The sequence below is a fragment of the Drosophila miranda genome, chromosome 2, assembly GCF_003369915.1.
Source record: "Drosophila miranda strain MSH22 chromosome 2, D.miranda_PacBio2.1, whole genome shotgun sequence".
Lineage (NCBI taxonomy): Eukaryota > Metazoa > Arthropoda > Insecta > Diptera > Drosophilidae > Drosophila > Drosophila miranda.
Window position 1 is genome coordinate 28451951 of NC_046675.1, and position 18477 is coordinate 28470427.

Genomic DNA, 18477 nt, shown 5'->3' on the forward strand with positions numbered 1-18477 from the left:
CGACGACCGCCGCTTATCAATGTGAAAATCAAAAGAGAATCAAAGAGAACGAGCCCCAAAGAGCGGAAGCGCAGTCTAAGCCAAATTGAAAGAGGTGCTTAAAGTCTCGTTATAACTGGGGGAATACTCGTACATATCGGTAGTATATCGCTCTCCGGAGAGTGATAAATGGATGCACATTTGATATAGGGATGGGATTAATGGCAAAAGAACCGTTTATGTTCGGTGGAGACCGGGAGGGGCACAACTTTCTGCAGTTAATGGATGGACCCAGACCTACGATCTGAGCACCAGTTCTCCATCCACTTATGAGATTAACATAATGATCTCTGTCTCATTAATTCCACAAAGAATCACCTGATCTTTGATCAGATAAAAGTTCTTCCAATAATTCTTTAAGAAACATTCTTTTACTGGCACTTTTCTCAGGCTGGAATCAGGAAGTACGAGTTCCATGAATAATGACAGCTTTGGGAGGTGTCCGTGGCTGGGTGCAGACTTTATGGCCTAACTGTTGCGGCCTGGCTGGTGTCTGGCGCCTCGTTTGCTAATTGAACGAACATTTGCACCGAGAGGCAGAGGGAAACAGAGCTCTTATTAATTATTATAGTACATAATTATGTGGCAGTATCGCGGGACAGTCATTACGCATACGCAATGTGGAGCCACACAGACATTAGGCATTCCATTGAGCCTCCGGGCTCCCGACTCCGCGCTTTGGGGGCTCTGGGGGCAGGCAGGCAGTGAGGCATTCAGCCTGCTCGAAATACCCGTACTAAAAGCAACACGTTTCCCCAAAAGCTGTTAAGTGTCCGGGCAGTGGGCCACAAACATAAATCACTGCCAGAGCGCGCTTCCCCCTGGTTTATTAACCTCTCTCTCGCGCTCACGGGCTCTCGCGCTCACGGCTAATGGCCAATGGCCAGTGGGCAATGGCCAATAGCCGAGTGCTGTGCAACCTGTGTGTCTGCTGCACTTGCACCCCTGCCTGGCCGCAGATGAAGGTGTGGTGTGGTATGGTGTGGGGAGCCCCCCAGCTGTTTCCTCTTCTCTGGCTTTTCTTTTGGGCTGCGTTTTGGAGCGCGGCGTTGCAGCTTTGTTTTCCATTGTCCAAATATTTACTTTGTCTTGCGGCAGGCCAGCCCCATGACGCTGCTGCTTTTTGGGGTCAGGTTCTGTTCTCTCTCTGGGCCTTCCTCTTCAGTGCTTCTTGTAATTTATTTTCCTCTCTGCGGCATAATTAATTTGGTTTTCAGGCTCTCCTCCTCTATTCTAAATAGCTTCATTTTCGATGTCATAACGGTTCGTTAGGGGCACGATTCATGGCCCGATCCCATGATCCCTTGAGGAAGTTACCACCGCAACACGTGCGTACCCGTAACGATGCCAATTGACCATAAATTAGGGCCATAAATGATTGGGAAAGAGTACGGGTAGTAGTACGAATCAAAAGTCGTGCAATCGCCAATCACTTTTCGGCCGACAATGAGCCCCATTCAAAAAGGGAACGGCTGCGGCTGCGGTCGGCTGATGACAATTTGACAGATTGAAAGTGAAAAGTAAATGTCTCTAAGTGCCGGCAAGGGATAGGATAGGATGGGATGCGATGCGATGCCATGTCTCTTATCGTTAATTTGCATGAAATGCACGTTCAAGTGGCAGCAGCAGGGCCTGGAGCCAGCCCCGACGCGTCGTCGTCGTCGTCTCTGTGGGTCAATCAGCATTCACTTGTCTCTCATTCAGAGACAGACGTACGGATAGACGGACTCTCAAGTGGAACCTCGAGGCCTTTTGGTGGCTCAGAGCGAGCCCAATCGTGTCGAAGATGAGCTGCAGAAAGTTTAGAAAAGAAAAGTAGTTGGGGAGCAGGGAAAAGAATGAATGCTCAAGGGTTTTCAATCCACTTAATGAGAGTGCTATTCACAGATAGACAGATCCCATTCATTCGCACCTTCCACACATTCGACTTTTAAACTAGTTCTCTTTCTCTCCCCGCAATTAACGCTAAATCTGTTGCTAAATGGTGTTTCATTCACTTGCCATATTCATATTCATTCATAATCGTGTGACTCTTAATTGTCATTCATCATTTATCATTCATAAACATAGCTGTAAATGGTGTTTGTGCTGCTGTCATGGGAACATTTATACAATCTACTGCCGGACTAGATATATTACCATGCATATCTTTATTCTTGTTCTCATTCATGGATCGACTCGTGTGTGGGAGGGAGAAACGTTCTCAAGAACAGGTATTCCCCCTTGACCTTGTTTGTGCACTCCCCTTACTGCCTTTTCTTTCCATTGTCATTGTTTGGGCGGAGTCTCCAGCGAATGATATAATACTTATTACGACTCTTGGCCTGGAACCTCGAAAGGTACATAAATATTACAGCATACTGTTCTCAGGTGCCACCACTTTTCTGTGTGTGTGTGTGTGTGGGGGGGGGGGGGGGGGGGGGGGGGGAGAGGATCCCCAAGATTCTCCATTTTCCATTCCCCGAAAATAAACTGAAATTTCTGCCTGGAGGCCAGTGCACTTTTATTGTATAACTGTCTGTGGCCCCAAGGTCTTTCCCAATCAGTAAATTTAACGATAATTTCACATTTAAATAATTTTGCGCCTGAAGTTGTACAAATGGGGAATAATGGGGGTTCCATCAAATTATATAACCACCAGGCGCTGGAAGGCGAAGACAGTCACAGTTTGGTGACTGCTACACGTCTCAGACAGAAACAGAGACTGCCACAAAAATTTGTTAAGAGTAAGAGGACAAAATTTTGTTTTACGCGCAAGTGAATTGCGCTTTTGATTGCAGCATGAATGGGATGGCAGAGAGAGAGAGGGAGAGAGGGAGAGGGGAGTATGCGGTGTGTTACGGGAGCCCCACAATGCAACAATTATTCTGCTCGATGACTTTCGCTAATAAAACGACATAAGCTCCGCCAGAAATGGAAGTTGACACAAGACTCGCAGATACAGAAAGACAGAAGATGACTCTCTGGGTTTTATAACACTCCCCTCCCCTTCTCCCCTCCCCAGCTGCGTCTATAAAGATAATCGCCTGCCAGCCAGGAGGGGGCTGGTGCTGGGGGATTTATGGCGCAAACTGCGAGTATTGTAAAATTAGAATGTCTGGGCAATTTAACCCCAATCAAAACAATCAAAGTAATCAAATTAGTCAGAGGTGTTCATGCTAATTTTATGGTAAATACTAGTTATATATATACGCTAGAGATGTTCCCCCCACCTCGAGATTCTTCCCTAAGAAGATGCCCATAAATTAGGTTTTAGAACTAACGGATGCCCCCGGAATTCTGTTTCGGGTTTCGGACTGTCTAATTAAGAGAGAGAAAAGAATAGGGTCTTTGGAAGTGATAATTAAAATATGAAAATGGTATAATGTGCGTGGAAAACCGTAAATGATGGCCGGGAAAATGTTCTCTCTTTGCGCCATTTCCACCAGTGAAAGCTCTATAGATTCTTTCTCTACTTAAATCCCATTTTAATATCGACTTACTAGACTTTCAGTTCGGTTTTTGGTAGCACTTCGCCTTCGGATCGTTGAACTTGGGGCCCGGTCGGAGAGTCTATAGCTCGAGTATCTATATAGAACAATGAACTTTATTAACTTTGATTTTCACTGGTTGCCATTTTGGCCGCGTTTTTCAAAGTTTTCTTTTCTGTTTTGCACGCATTCCTCCGGTTTTTTTTCTCGGAATTTTCTCGTTTCTTAAATACAATTCGGACTTTCCACCGTTTTCATGGTCAATAAATCGCGTTTAATCAAATTGTAACGAATATTTATTTGTTTTCTGCTTTTTCTCTGCTGCCTTTGTTTGTGTTTTTTTGTTTAATTGATTTGCATTTCACTGTGTGGCCATAAAGACTTTTGTAAATATTGTTTCGAGTGGCAATATAAATGCAACACGAACAGCCCCGAGCAATCCCCAACGGCACTCGGAATTAATTGTTGCTGAACCTTGATTTGGCTTTTGTTTTATTTGGGAGCCCCTCGGGTTTATTTGTTTTGGGCTCTGTTTTTGATTTAGTTTGGAGCCGAGCGGAGATTTTCCTGCGATTCGATTGGATTGATTTTTCACTTTCGTTGGACTTCACTTTTCTTTTTCTCACCGCCTCGCCGCGCCACGCCTCGGTTTGTGGGCGTTCGTTTATGGGGCTGGCTGGCTGAAAAAAAAAACAGAAGAAACAGAAGTTGAGCTGTTAATGGAAATGGGCCAACGATCGAATTAGAAATCATAGCCGAAAATTTATGCAAAAGGTGCCAGCCGGGCCCTGCCATATGATTAGGCCAAAAAAGCACCGAAATTCGGAACCTATTTGCATTCGATCTGCTGGTAGCCGAACGAAATTGCCAAAAATTGATGTATATCAGCAGCGTGGGGCTCGTGGGGAGTCCGCTCCCCGGCCAGGGCATTGGCCTGCCACCACAGAGAGTATCCCCACCAAATTGATGGCTATCTTGAGTTATGAGGCGTTTTGGAAATGGAAATTGCATTTAACACACGGATCGGATCGGATCGGGTTGGATCGGATCGGATCGGGTTGGATTGGATCGGGGGAGCACTCAAAAATGACAGTTGAAAGCGACGACGTGCCTCTTTGATTCGAAAGTGACAAGCCAGGCAGCAGCAGTTTGATGATCTCTAAAGACGATACCAGGCGAGAGACTGATGATTATCTGGGGTAAGAGGAACATTAGACTAAAAGATTTTTGCGATTTTCTCCGATTTCGGCCAATTAATCCAGGCATTAAATATGAAATTTAATACGAGTATTTATTCGCTTAATATGAGATTTCTTTTCTTGCGAATTATATCAAGAAATAATTCTGTTAATGATCTTCGATCATCCCAAAGAAGTCTCCTTTTAATGGGGTTTTTTCCACCTATTTGCTTGCCTCAAAGTTTTTGCATTTTCATTGGGGGGCTGCAATGATCTTCCGTGCACCGCAAGAATCACTCGCCAGACCGCAGCTTCCTTCCTCGATCCTTTCCCCTGGGCTCCAGGGGCTCATTAAATGTGAATTTGCACTTCTTAGCCGCTTAATGTGGTGGTGCTTCCTTGTGGCACGACAACTACAACTGCAACGACAACGACGGAGAGTGGATGTTGTCAACGGGCAACAATTAACTGGTGCAGCGCCTCCTGGCCAGGCCAAGGGGTCTTTTGTTGTTGGCTTTTCTGCTGCCTTAATTGTGCCAAAGTGCTGCCAATTTTTATTGCCAACTTATCGCTTTGCAGCCCTCTCTGTCCCTCTCTCTCTCTCTCTCTCTCTCTCACTCTTTGGGTGCTGTTGTACTTCACTTAATGAATACCGTTAGACAGCCACAGTGGCAGCCGCAAGTTGATTCTTTTTATTTTGTTGTTGTTTCTTTCTGGCTGCAACGCATTCGTAGAACAAACATCAAACTGAAACTGTTTGGCTGCTGCTGCGGACTCCGCGGACTCCATGGACCCATGGAGCGCTATCAAAACTAATTTATATGCAAATGCAGTTCAAGTAGCTGCAACAAATGCAACAAAAGACAAAGTCGGGAGTCGTCTGGAGTCCCTGCTGGCGGCTGGAGTCGGCGGCGTGGCGTTGCCAACGTGCAAAATTCACAGCGGCAGTAGCGCCAAATGATAGATGCAAGGGAGGGGTTGTGGGGTAGCTGTAGAACAGTGGGAAGTTCGTTCTGATCTTCGTTCTTCACTCTCTCCCGCTCTCTCTCTTGCTGTGCAAAATTCTCTCCGAACAGCAACAACACACACGGCATGATTTACCGTAGAGAACAACAAAGAAATTAATTAACTGCACTTGTATGCCTCTCTAGCCTTCGCTCTCGCTCTCTCTCCCCTATGGGAGAGCCTTTGCATGGGCTGGTGTGTGTGTGTGTGTGTGTGTGTGTGTGTGAGTGAGTGCATTAGCTTTGCAGTTAAATGCTGCGCAAGTAACAGCAGCAGGCAGCAGCAGGCAGCGACAGAGCGTTGCATTTGACAGTGTCGGGAGCAGGAAAAACTGGCTGCAGTCACCGTCACCGTCGCCGCCGCAGCATTAACTCACTTTTGCATTTCCACTTCTTCTTCTAGCTGCTGTTGTTGTTGTTTCCACGTTTTGTCTGACTTCTTTTTTGTTGCAAGTTTTGTTTGCTTTTGGTGGCACAACAAGTGGCAGGTTGAGCCGCGCGATTGCGCCGTGGACTAATTAGTGCTCATGTCGCCTGCCAAAAAGTTATCGACGGGCGCACTGGCGCAGGTCATTCGCCTGTCGGTTGATCGGCTGATCGGCTCATCGGCTGATCGGTTTCCAGTGCACTGTTATCGAGCTGTCAAGCTCCTATTTCTGTTCCTGTGCCTGTTAAAGCTACTGACTGTTATTGTTCCCTCGTCTGTTATCCAGCGTTCATTCTGCTGTCCCTTAAAATTCCTAAGGCTTCGACTGTTGCTGTAATCCCGCTGTTATCCTCCTGTCATTCGTCTACCTTGAGACATGTCTACTGCCTGGGCTGTTACATTTATTACTCCTTTAATCCTACTGCCATTCTCCTGCCTGTTTTATCCTGCTGTCAACTTTTACTCCGACTCGGCTCCGATAACTTTTTATTTCTTAATTAGCAGCACTTGCTCCACTTATCTCCCTGAAGCTGTGGCCTGTCGCTGTCTCAGAGCCTCTTCGGGTGTCTGGGTGTTAATTTCAAAATTTCAACGCGTGCCCCTGCTGCCACTGGCACTTCTACCGCCGCTGCTGCCGCTGCTGTTGCTGTTGCAGCAATGCGTTGACAGCGAATGCAATTTGAACTTGATGGCCGGCAACGTGACACGCATATTAAGCAGACTCTTGCGCTCTCCTCCGATCCAGAGCTCCGGTTTTGTAATATGCACGGGGGGGTCTTGGAGTGGAGTGGGACTGGAGCTGGAGCTGGAGCTGGCTGGGTCTGATGTGGCCAAGGGGGGGAGGCAGGGGCACGATAGAGCCCGCCGGGCGGCGCTTGGAATACGCATAAAGCGGCCGTGCATGCGCAATTAGTCGTGATTGAGTCGCAAGTTTGTTTAAGCGACAAGAGCGACATCAGAGCAGCCAGCAAAAGGAGAAGGAGGAGATGATGAAGAAACTACACACAAAATAGCAGCAAAATTACTTCGAACACGAGAAAAGCACACACGCGGGACACACGGACACAGGGACAGCAGCGTTTAGGAAAACTCTCACTTTTGACGGGTCTGGGCTCTGGGGTCTGGAATCTGGCTTTATGTTTTAACAGTTTTTTTTTTTTTTTTTCTTAACTGTCGATTAACAATTTCGATCGGTTACCAACGCAGCATAAGCTTTTGCTGCTGCCTTTTGATTGATTGAAATGTCTAAAGATTCATGATTTTGGTTTGGGTTTCGGTTTCGGTTTCGGCTTTTTTTTTTGTATACAAATTTATTCTCTTTGCCCCGAGGGCTGCGGTTTAATGTGTGTAAAAAAAATTAGGCACCTTTTTTCTATTTTGTGATAGATAATCATATATCTTGGACGGATCTTGGATGGGGTGATGGGTAGTGGCTGGCTCCGTGTGAATATACAAATCGATAGCGAAACCGAATCCGAATCGGATCTGAAACCGATCTGAACCGCACACGTTCGCTGTAAAAACCGAACTGCGGCCGGCAAAGCATCGGGCCAAGCATAAAACTGCGGCCAAGAGAAAAGCAAAGCGCCTAAGAGCGGCTCAAAGAGAGGAGCGAGAGAGAGCGAGAGCTGGCTGGCTGGCTGGCTGGCTGGCGTTGGAGCGGCGTTCGAAGAGAGATTTATGACGGACAAGTTTGTGCCTGCAGTCTTTCGCCGAACAGCTGATTGCGAGGCTCTTTAGCTTACAAATTGATAAGTGCACAAATGTTTACGGTACGATTCGACCTCGACCCCCCAGGCTCGTATGAATATATCTATAAGACACACACACACACACGCACACACAGGCAGACGGCAGACCCACATATTCGTGCACGTACGAGTCGCATTTATTTGACCATAAATTTTCAACAGCTTTTCTTCTTGCTTTCCATTCAATTCCCAAACTTTGTCACTCTCGGCCAGGCCAGTATTTTGCAAGTGGCTTCCCCGCTCCCACTCCTGCGGACAGCGTGTGTGGGTGATTCATGAGCGGCGGCCCGGGCGATTATTTAATCTCCGTATTAGCGCAAACTCTTGTGCGGTTTCTTTATTGACTCACCCGTCGACGCCGTCGCCGCCGCCGCCGCCGTCGCTGCCGCCGATGGACCTCACTCCTGAAAGTGGGTCAGTGTTAAAGATTTTTCTCTCTGTTTGGGGTTTTTTTTATGAGTTATCAGTGTAACTGTTATATAACACTTGAGTGCAGTCTATTGTTGGGGCTTTATGGGGGTATCGCTCGAAATGGATGATTCAGTTCGCTTCAATCGATTTTTGGGTGTGGGTACTGTTGCCGCCAGTGGTGGCATACATTTTGATAAATAGCCCGGCAGATCCCGGTGGTTGATGGTCACTTTAACAAGATCGCGGATCTTTAGAGGCTTTTAATGGACTTTCAAAGGAACTCCATGTACTGTTATGGGCCATAAATGGAAACCCAGGCGGTTTGGGAGTGCTCTTAATAGGTAGAATGAGGTGCGAGGATCATTAAGGGTACGGAATGCCAAAGAGAAAGTTTGAGGCTTGGGGATATCATCATTTTTATAGATCACTAGGGTGTGAAGATCCGTGAAAAGTTAGAGGTAATAGAAGGTTAGCGATCACTTATCATTATACATAGAATGAGGATCAGTGAAGATCATAGAGCAGATTAGAGATCACTGATCAGTATACATTGAATAATAATTAAAAAATAATATTCATTCCTCATAAACATGGATCTTTACCAAGTAGAACACTGATCTTTAAGCTTCTGTTTGTTGAAATCAAATACCAAATCAATGGTATCATTCCCCTGCTAATCATCTTAAAAACTGAACCCAAAAAACATTGTAAATGGCGATCGGCGATCGTTTCATTTCTGAAAAATGCAGTTCAACGAACGTTCTCGGGTTCTCGGTTGATCACGGACGGGCGAAAAAAAAGAGAAACATTCATTCATGCCTGACTGGTCTCTGATAAATGGATCTTCGAATGGATTCCTGCTTAACAGAACAGTTCAATGACAGAATACTCAACGCGGATCGTGGCTCTCTCGAGTGACCGTCCGGATCGTCTTCTGCTGTGGATTGTTGGATTGCCTGGGATTGGATCCAACTACTGAATTACTCAGACAGACATCAATTTAGCCAAAAGATCATTTAACACTGTCATCGCTAAACGATCATAAATCAGTTGTTGAATGAAGTTGTATATGAAATGTAATCAGTGATCGGTTCGGACAGAATGGAGAGGATCATTTACGGAAAGAAAGAAAGTAATGGGTAGAAAGAATACCAAGAATACTACGATTTTTATTGCTGAATTTATTAGAGAGGATCAGTGGTGATTGTGGGAGTAGTTGTGTGGGAATGACTTTTTATTTTATTTGTATTTTATTTTTTCGTCTTTCTTTAAACCTTTAAAGTTTTTATGGTGTCTTAAATGTTTCGTTAACTTCCAATCAACAAGTATATAACCATTTTATTCATTTATTTAGTGGCTCTCTGTGGAATTTTGTATATCAGGTTTCTGGGTCCACTCCCACTGCGGTTTTAGCCCGAATCCAGAATATCTCTCAATTGCGCCATAAAAAAACTCCCCATGACATCTCTCCTTTTTTTTTGTATCCGCCAGCAGCTCCGCCAATATTTAATTTGGCTCCAAAATCGAATTCCACCTTACTGACCCATTTAGCAGAACGGCGATCCGCCTCGGGCTCTGGAGGCAGGCCGGGCCTAGCCCAACGCGGCAAGTGGCAGGGGCAGCCGGAGCAGCAGCAGCAAGTGGCAGGCAGGCAGCTGCTCGGACTACGTCTTGGACTTGTTGGAGTCGCTGCTTGAGACTTGATTAATAGTTTACACGTGAATCAAATCTCGAATCGTTAATTTAAATGACCATCCAACACAATGGAGGCCCAAAGTGCTGCCAATATATTTGCCAATTATGCTGGCTCCCATAGCCAGCCGCAGACGAGCCAACGACTTGGCCCAGAGAGAGATGCATCGAGGAGTCTTGAGGGGTTTTAGCATCCTGTCAACGCTTTGTTGACTGACATTTGCATAATACACAGGGAGAAGAGATCATCGGTGGAGACTCTTCTTTTAGTGTGTGATCTACGGGCTGTTGGGCTTAGCCATGGCCCTCGGCCCTGGCTCTGGGCTAGAGCCAAAGTGAAAGTCCGTGTCAAGATGAATAGGTCGCAATTTGTCATGCCAATGGCACTGGGACTGGGACTGGCCTCCTCACTCTCGCGTGAGTGGGTCTGATCTGGTTTGGGCTCTTGGCGTGCACATCATGTCATTTTCATTGGGAATCGTTTTGTGCTGTCAACAGTGCCACAAAAGCTCAGCAAATGACATGTACGAACTCAATCGATTATCGCCAGTTGCGAGTAGGAAGTGGAAAGCGAGGCACGGCACAAGAGGCAGGCACACAAGAGTTTGTGTCTTGAGTCTTTCGTTTCTAGTTCCGCCAAAGACAGAGAAAAGGCGAGAGAGAAAGAATGATCGGATGGAATGTGGTAATTAATTAAGCCAAAAGCAAAAGCAAGAGCAAAAGCCAAGAACCAACCACACAAACGGCAGCCAGCTATTGGCGAAGAATTTTTCTTTCATTTCCAGCTGGAAAAATCCCACTCCGAGCGCGAGGCGAGGGCACGGGGCAGGCAGGGCTTGGTGGGCGGTCGATTCCCGGGAAACCAAACATTGCATGCATGAAATGAGCGTAATTATTAAGTGTACAAGCCTTGCCACATCTGCTTGCCACCACACTAAGCCTGGGCCACAGGCCACAGCCTGTGTCTCGGCTCTGGGCTCTGGGCTCTGCGCTCGGGTCTCGGGGCTCTCTTGGCCATCCCATGTCTTTATTTAATAGTTGTGTAAGTATTTTTCACAGCAATATTGAATTTTCCGCACACACATGTGACATGGGTCAGTAACCTAGAAATGAAAATAACACCTTGCTGCTGCTGCTGCTGTGGCTTCTACTCTAAGGCTAAGACTAAGGCTGAAACTGAGGCTAAAACTATGGCTGAAACTGAGGCTGAAACTGAGGCTGAAACTGAGGCTGAGGCTTTGGCTGCCAACTGCCATAAATGTGGACAGAATGGAGATGGACATGGAGAGCTCTGTGGCTCTAGAGAGACCAGGCGATCAACCAAGAACCCAACCAACCAACCAACCAACCAACCAACCATCGACCCCCCTCTTGTGTGTGTGTTTCAAACCATATCTATATCTAAGCAAGTGTATGGATGGACTGCCACTGCCACAGCCACAGCCACTGCCACTACCTCCTGCCTCTGCAGAGCCAAAGAGAAGCACAACATAAGAGAGAACCTGTATGGAGAGACAAGCACCAACAACTAACATCTTCAGAAAATTTGTTAAACCGCAGTACACACGGCAGAGAAATGTTGGAAAACACACACAAAACCCAAAACCGCAAAATGCTGCAAAAAAGACGACGACAACAGGAGAAACAATAAAGTGGCAGCGAACTCTTCTCTTCTTGAGGTAAATTAAATTAAAAGCACTCACAAATGTAACCCTAAACATTGTCTAATGGCCGAAAAAAAGACAAAAGGCCCAAATAATGTGCGGCAATGCCAGGGAATGAGCCAGAGCAGAGCATCGCCATCCAAATGGGCATCCGAATGACAAAACAGGAAGCAGCAACAAATGGGAGGTGGGAAAACGAATATTGAATGCTCTTAGAAAATGATTTGAAAATGGAGAACAATTTCTGAAAGAGAATTAACTTTTGGTGGAACAAAAGTTCTGCAAGGAAAGGAAATTATAGAATAATTATAAAGAATTCTTTCCATGGATACGATCTTCACAGAAGAGCGATACGATCCATTATAAAGTGTATTAAATATCACCAAAAAAATCTTATAGGAAGAAGTCCGAAAACGCAATGAGTATACTCTTAAATCTGTAGAGGACTGAACAGGATATCTATGGGAAATTTCCTAAAGAAAAGAAAGGAGTTATCAGTTAAATTTCGTTATAAATCATAGAGTAATCATATATCTGGAACATGTCTCTTTTCTGTACATCATAGCGCAAGATCTCAGCCTTCAAAAGTCAGAGTATAAACCCCCAGAGAAGGGGCCAGTGACTCTCTCGGGTTGAACTCGTAGTCAGAAGCAGGCAGACGGACGGTCGCGTCACAGTCAGTTAACAGCTGGCTGGCATTACGATGATATAATAATAAACAATGCCAAAGCCAAAAACTCAAGAACACTGGGGAGTAGAAGGAGGAGGAGCAGGAGGAGGAGCCGCAGTAGGAGATTCCAGCCAGGTCATGTCAGTGCCAGCTCCAGAGAGTCAGGGCTTTGGCATGCGCTTCAATTTGGTTGCCAGTCCGGACTCCAACAAATCATCTAACCAACACCCTGGAGAAGACTTGAGACTTGACTCGAGGCAGAGATTAATTTCAGTTGACAAATTACACACATGAATTTCTAACGGCAGTACAATATTTATGGGAAACTTCCCACCTGCCCCCTCCCCTGGCCCCTTTGCAGTGCGTGCCACAACCAGATACCCCAGATCCCCCAGATTCAGTTGGTGGGGTGTCTCTGACTCAACCTGAACTGGAGCTGTAGCTGGAGTTGGGCTGGGGCTGGGGCAGGAGCTGGGAGCTCTGTGGCTCTGTAGCTCTGTAGCTCTGGTTGACAGCTGAAATTGAGATTAATTGTGCTAAATTAAGTGAGTGAGAAATTACGAAATTATTGCAGCGCGTGTGTTGGTTGCAGTTAGAAATCGCAATCAGTTTGCCTGCATCAGCTGTAGCCTGGAACGCCGATCTCCCAACCCAGAGGGTCCTACAAATTGTCTTGGGTCTGGGTCTTGGATCTTGGATCTTGGATCTTGGAACTTGGAAGTTCTCGGTGAAAATTACAGGTGTGTGTTGTTGTGGCTGTGCTGCGGTTTGGGCGGTGCGAAAGGTGTGAAGCCGAATGGCAATGGAAGGGAATGGAATGGAATGGAGATCCCAGCGAAACCATCGGATGGCTGCTTCTGCAATTGGTCCACGCCCAGTCGGAGCTGCTGCGGCTGCTGATGACTGATGATAGAGTTGATTGAAAGTTAACAGGTTGCAAAGGGATTGCACTTAAATGTGCTGCAGAAATGCCTTCAGATATCCGGTATTCAAAGAAGCATTCACGAAACCATTTAAAAAGGGTAACAACAGTGCAATCAGAAGGTACTGATCATAGACCTAAAAGATACTTAAGCAGGTCCCTGAGAGGCTGATGGCAGGGACCTAAAACCAGACAGTAGATGATGGAAATATTCCAAGACTTCGAAACCAGGAACTGCATTCCGAAAAACACCCACTAGGAAAAGAAAAAACCCAAGGGTGACACATCACAATCAGAGCACTCCACAATCCGCAGAGAGGGAGTCGGAATGGCAAGGCGTTGCCCGGCAGTCAGCTAAAGTTGCAGCTTGTTGCAGGAAGTGTCACGGGGGCAGCAACAACGGCAACAGCAGCAGAATAAACCGTCAAAAGCTGTTACAAATTGTGCAATTGGTTTTGGGGCTAATACTCGTAGCAGGCACAACCATTTGGGGGTTCACCTAGTCATACTTGCCCCATCTACCTGCTGCCACAACCACAGCGCTTCAGTTCAGTTTCAGCTGAAGCTACAGCTACAGCTACAGCTTCTATCCTTCACTCCTCTTCTGCTGTTGGCTGCCCCTTTTAAGCGGCATGTGGCATGTGTGAGGAAGCTCGACTCGAACCAAAATGGTATACGACCACTGCAACCTGTTTAGGCCCCGGCATTGGCATTGGCATTGGCCATGGCCTAGGCCAGAGTCACTGGATGTGGCAGTGGCAGTGGCAGAGTCAGAGACCGCGTCGCACTTTACAGTTTGATTTCTCACGAGGCAGACGCGGCATCTGGCTCTGAGGAGCAGGCAGCAGGCAGCCCCAGCCGCAGGACCGTTACTTACATGCATCTGGTTCCGCACTTCAAGTTCAGGTTGAGAGGCGGCATGCGGCATGTGGCATGGGGCACACAGCAAGCACAGCAGTGTCTGTGTGTTTGTGTGTGTGTGTGTGTGGGGGGAAGTAGGAGGTGGAAGAAGGTTTACGGTGAGGGAGAGCCCGGATTTGAATAGGGATTTTGTTTTCACTTGTGTCTGGGTCACCCGCCGCCGCCGCCGCCAACATCCAAGTGGCACAAGGTCAGGTGCAACAAGTCGCAAGAAGATGAAGATGTTTTTTGGTTTGCTTTTGTGTGGAAGAAGGAAGTGGCATCTCTCTCTCTCTCCCTCTCCGCCGATTCCTTCAATGATAATGCTGATGATGATGATGATGATGATGGGGCAGTGGCAGTGGCAGCCGCTGCGGCATCCGTAATGAGTTCAAATCACAGTTGCATCCATAAGATATCGCTGCTCGTGTAATTGTTGGCATTGGCATTTGTCAAACGTTTTTAACCGATCCTCCAGCAGCAGCACCACCACCACCAAGCACCAGATGCAGTGCAGCAATTAAAAAAAAGAACAGAAACAGAGAGGGAGAGAGCGAGAGAGAGTCCAGCAGAGGTCCAGCAGAGTTCCAGCAGAGAGCTGGGACTTGGGACTGGGACTGGGACTGCAACCTGGGATTGGGATTGGGTTGCTGGGATGCTGGGAGATGCTTGGGAGGAGGAGAAGACTCCGACGACGACGACGACGTTAAGACGTGATTGAACTGCAACTGCAGGGGGAACCTGTTTGCTCTTGTCTATATTAGATATGAGGCAGCGATAAGTGGAGCGTTCCCCTCTCTCTCTCTCTCTCACTCGGTGAGGCAACAGTTGGAAGCACTCTTGAGCGGCAGCCACTGAGATCGTCAATACAAACATGGCAAAGATATCAGCGACAAGCTGACATTCTCTAATAATTGGCAAGTGACATTCCTTCGCGCTTTGAATTTACAGAATTTATGGTCAAAGGCACTCCACTCCACTCCACTCCACTCGACAAAGAGACAGCAGCCTCAGATCCCAGCAGATCCCAGCAGATGCTCCCCAATCCAAAGGCTCACCCCTCACCCAATTGTGATGCCCCATCCTTGTGATGCATCGTTTGATGCATCCGCTGCCCAGAGTCCATTACTCCAAATTATGTGGCTGCTGTATGCAAGTTTACAGCTTCTAGTGCCCAATCCATTAACTCTCTGCGGAGGGGATCTCCCCAGAGACCCGATCCGATCCGATCCGATCCACTCTGCCTCTCATCTTTTATGAGGCGCCGCCGGCGTAGATCCTCTGTCCATCCATAAACACACAGGTATGAATATATGGCCGCATATCCATGTTCGGTCCCATCCCATCCCAGCCATCCATCCATTGCCGGAGAGTCGGGCAATTAGCGGAGTGAAATTCAACACTCGCATGTGGGTCCCCATTGTCCAAATGGGGGGCTCGACGCATGCCTCGCGGAAAAGTTGATATCTCTCTCGTTTCCTGCTCGGCATTATTCGGATATTCTATGCCCAAAGGAGGCGGCAGCTAAAACTGTTTGACTTGCAGAAATATGTAGGTTGATGCAATAAAAGGGAACTGGATCAGCGAGAAAAATGCAGAAAAAGGCAGGAATATCAAGGATTTCCTGGCCAAAACCATTCATGAACCATCTCTGAAGAAAACCTTTAAGACTATCTATCAATCTGAACATGCGAAGATCCGCAACAAGCCAGGCACAGTCCCAAGTAACTTCAAAGTGGCAACAACTTCATTTGCTGTTTTGCGGCGGCCAACATCTATTTTTATTAGCCAAGCAATTTGGCCAAAAGGCAGCAGCAGCACTACCAGAAAACGAAGAGCCACAAAAGAGAGAAATAGAAAGACAAAGTCAGAAATAGAACCAAAGACAGAGACAGAGACAGACCCCAATCCCGGGACACAAAACGGTTTTCGCGATACGCGGAGATGCGACATGGAGGAGACACCTGTCATGAGGAGGCTCCTAACAACGGGCCATCAGGCCGGAGTGCAGAGCGGAGGCCATGCCACAACAACACCTCTATTCAAATAAGCCACAAAGTCAGATTTAGGATCTCTCTCCTCTTTCCAGATCTGTCTGTGTGCGGCTGTGGCTGTGACTGCGGCTGTGGGGCCTCCCCACTAATGCCATGCGTGGTCCCATTTCGCAAACCGAACGATACCCAACGCTGACCCAATGCTAAGCGGGCTGCAAAAATGTTGGACAATGGCCCACAGCAGTTTAACGGATGCTTCCTCTTGGTCATCGCTGGTTCTATGGCTAGTGCCTGCTGCCTGCTGCCTGGTGCTTTTGTGGTGCTGGAGAACATAAAGGGTGGAACAAGTCTTGAGACATGTTACTCCATGGCATGGCAAGGCATCGCAGTCAGGCCTGAACTTGTTCCGCGAAACGTGTTTGGTATTTCGCCTCAGTGGCAGAGCCAAAGCCAAAGCCAAAGCAGCCAACTGGTTGACGTTGTTGACCACATGACCAGGTCCAGGTCCAGGCCAGGTCCAAGTCCAAGTCCAAGTCCAAGTCCAGTCCCCGAGATCCAGTTGGCCAACGCTCCAGCGATCCCGAATATGATGATCAGCGACTGTGCTGGTGCCCGTGCCCCAAAGTGTGGCCACAAATCGAATTGTTGTTAATTAATAACAACGAAACACCTTTGGTCTGGACACAGGGATCCCTTCCGGACAGTAACTGCCCCTCCTCCCAGGCCCCGGGCCGCAGGCCACAGGACTGGCAGGTGCTCCTAATTTGGGGTGGCGCCCCGCCGTTGACGCCCTTTTCTGGCTCGATTTCGACTTGGGACTTGGGCTTTTTTTGGGGCTTGTTAGCATTGTGTTCCGTTGCCCCTTTCGGTGGCCACAAAAACCGAAAAAAAAAAGTAAAGTGCAGTTAGGCACGCTCTCTCGGTCTCTCGTTCTCTCGCTCTATCTCTTGCTTAATTTGTGGCATAACTCGTTTCGTAATTGAGAATTACATTAGATTCGTGACGAGTGCGTGCAACAGAACTAGTTTCGCCAGCTCCCCACCGACCGACCGACCGACCGACCGACCACGAGGCTGGCTATTGAGTCATTTGGCAGCAACAACGAAAAATGGCAAATGGGAAAAGAAACGCGGCTATTGAATTGGCCAAGATAAGCAAAGTGTATGCCAATATTTGTACGAATACGTATATAGTACGTATGCGGAGTCCTCCTATGTATGATCCACGCTTGATAGCCACAGTGCCCCCGACACATGGCATCTATCTTTTATTGCACGCAATTTCCTTCTAGCTCGAGATTCCTTTAGAGCTACCACGCTCCTGGAGATAATCAGCGGTTGCAGCATTGCAGCAGCAGCGGGCTGGGCTGGGTTGGAACTGCTACCAAAACGAGATGCTACCAGATGTGGCGATTGGGTGCAGAAAGGAGTGATAGTCAAGTGCCAAGTGGTCTTCCTCTGTGTGGGTATTAGCCGGGCTAATCAGAGATGGACCAGACACAGACCCTCCCCGAAGACTGAAGCTGGATGGAAGATATAGGAAGGGGTACAGGAAACCCTTCCGGAATGGGACCTATGCAAGAATCTATAGAATGAAAGATAGGTCAAAGATATTGAAATCTCTGGATAAATAGCCCGAAAGAAGCTGTAGATCGAATAATTATATCACATTGTGGCTAATCTTTGATAAAGAAAAACCCGCTCCCTGATATATAAAGAAATCTTTCTAGATCTTGGACTTCCTGTGTGCCGATGAAACCACAGCATACATACAGACAATACCTACAACTATCGACCAGTAACCCCACCTTACCCACCCATAGGACGGGTATGGGGCATGGGGTGTGGGTATTACCCACAAACCACTTGGATATGGGCCGTCAATTGATTTCATTGCTAATGATGGCTAACGGTGCTGGCTCAGACACTTGCCACAGCATCGAATGGGGCTGCGGAAAGGAAGCCAGCGGTTAGCGGACTACGCCCAGGCCGAGACAACACCCAGAGAGCCAGGTGCAGATATTTTGATGCAGAGTCCACCTGTACGACAGTGGGGCCACGATAAACGGCATAACGCCCGAAGCAGGGGCTCTGCGATAGGCTCTTTTCTTTGGCAAAGTTTGCCTTTACGAGGCCCCACCGTCCACTGGTCATCGCACGTTTGTGTGTGGCTTCCGCGGCCTCCCGTTCGAGATTGATTGGGCATTCGTTTATTGTCAGTCGAGAGCCGGCTTATCGCATCAATGCAATTTGTTTGCGCTGCGGCAACGGCTGCGCCTTCACCTGCGGGCGACTCTCCACTGCTCTCCACTGCGGCTCTCCCGCTCCAACCGTTAGAGTCGTGCTTAGCTCTGAG

The 18477-nt window shown here is 47.5% G+C and overlaps 1 protein-coding gene across 5 annotated transcripts in view; it reads right to left on the minus strand.

Moving 5' to 3' along the window:
• LOC108157127 (serine proteinase stubble) overlaps positions 1 to 18477 on the minus strand; it is a 28576-nt gene that overhangs the window by 8413 nt on the left and 1686 nt on the right. For 2 of the 5 annotated variants that reach the window (XM_017289022.2, XM_017289019.2), the window contains exons 1-2: positions 7484 to 7653; positions 3522 to 4189 (exon numbers count right to left, since the gene is read on the minus strand). The exons of 1 other annotated variant lie outside the window; for it this stretch is intronic. The gene's annotated coding sequence lies outside the window, so the exon portion shown is untranslated. Of the gene's footprint in view, positions 1 to 3521; positions 4190 to 7483; positions 7654 to 18477 lie in introns of those variants that run through there. 2 more of the 5 variants (XM_017289021.2, XM_017289020.2) reach the window with 2 other exon arrangements.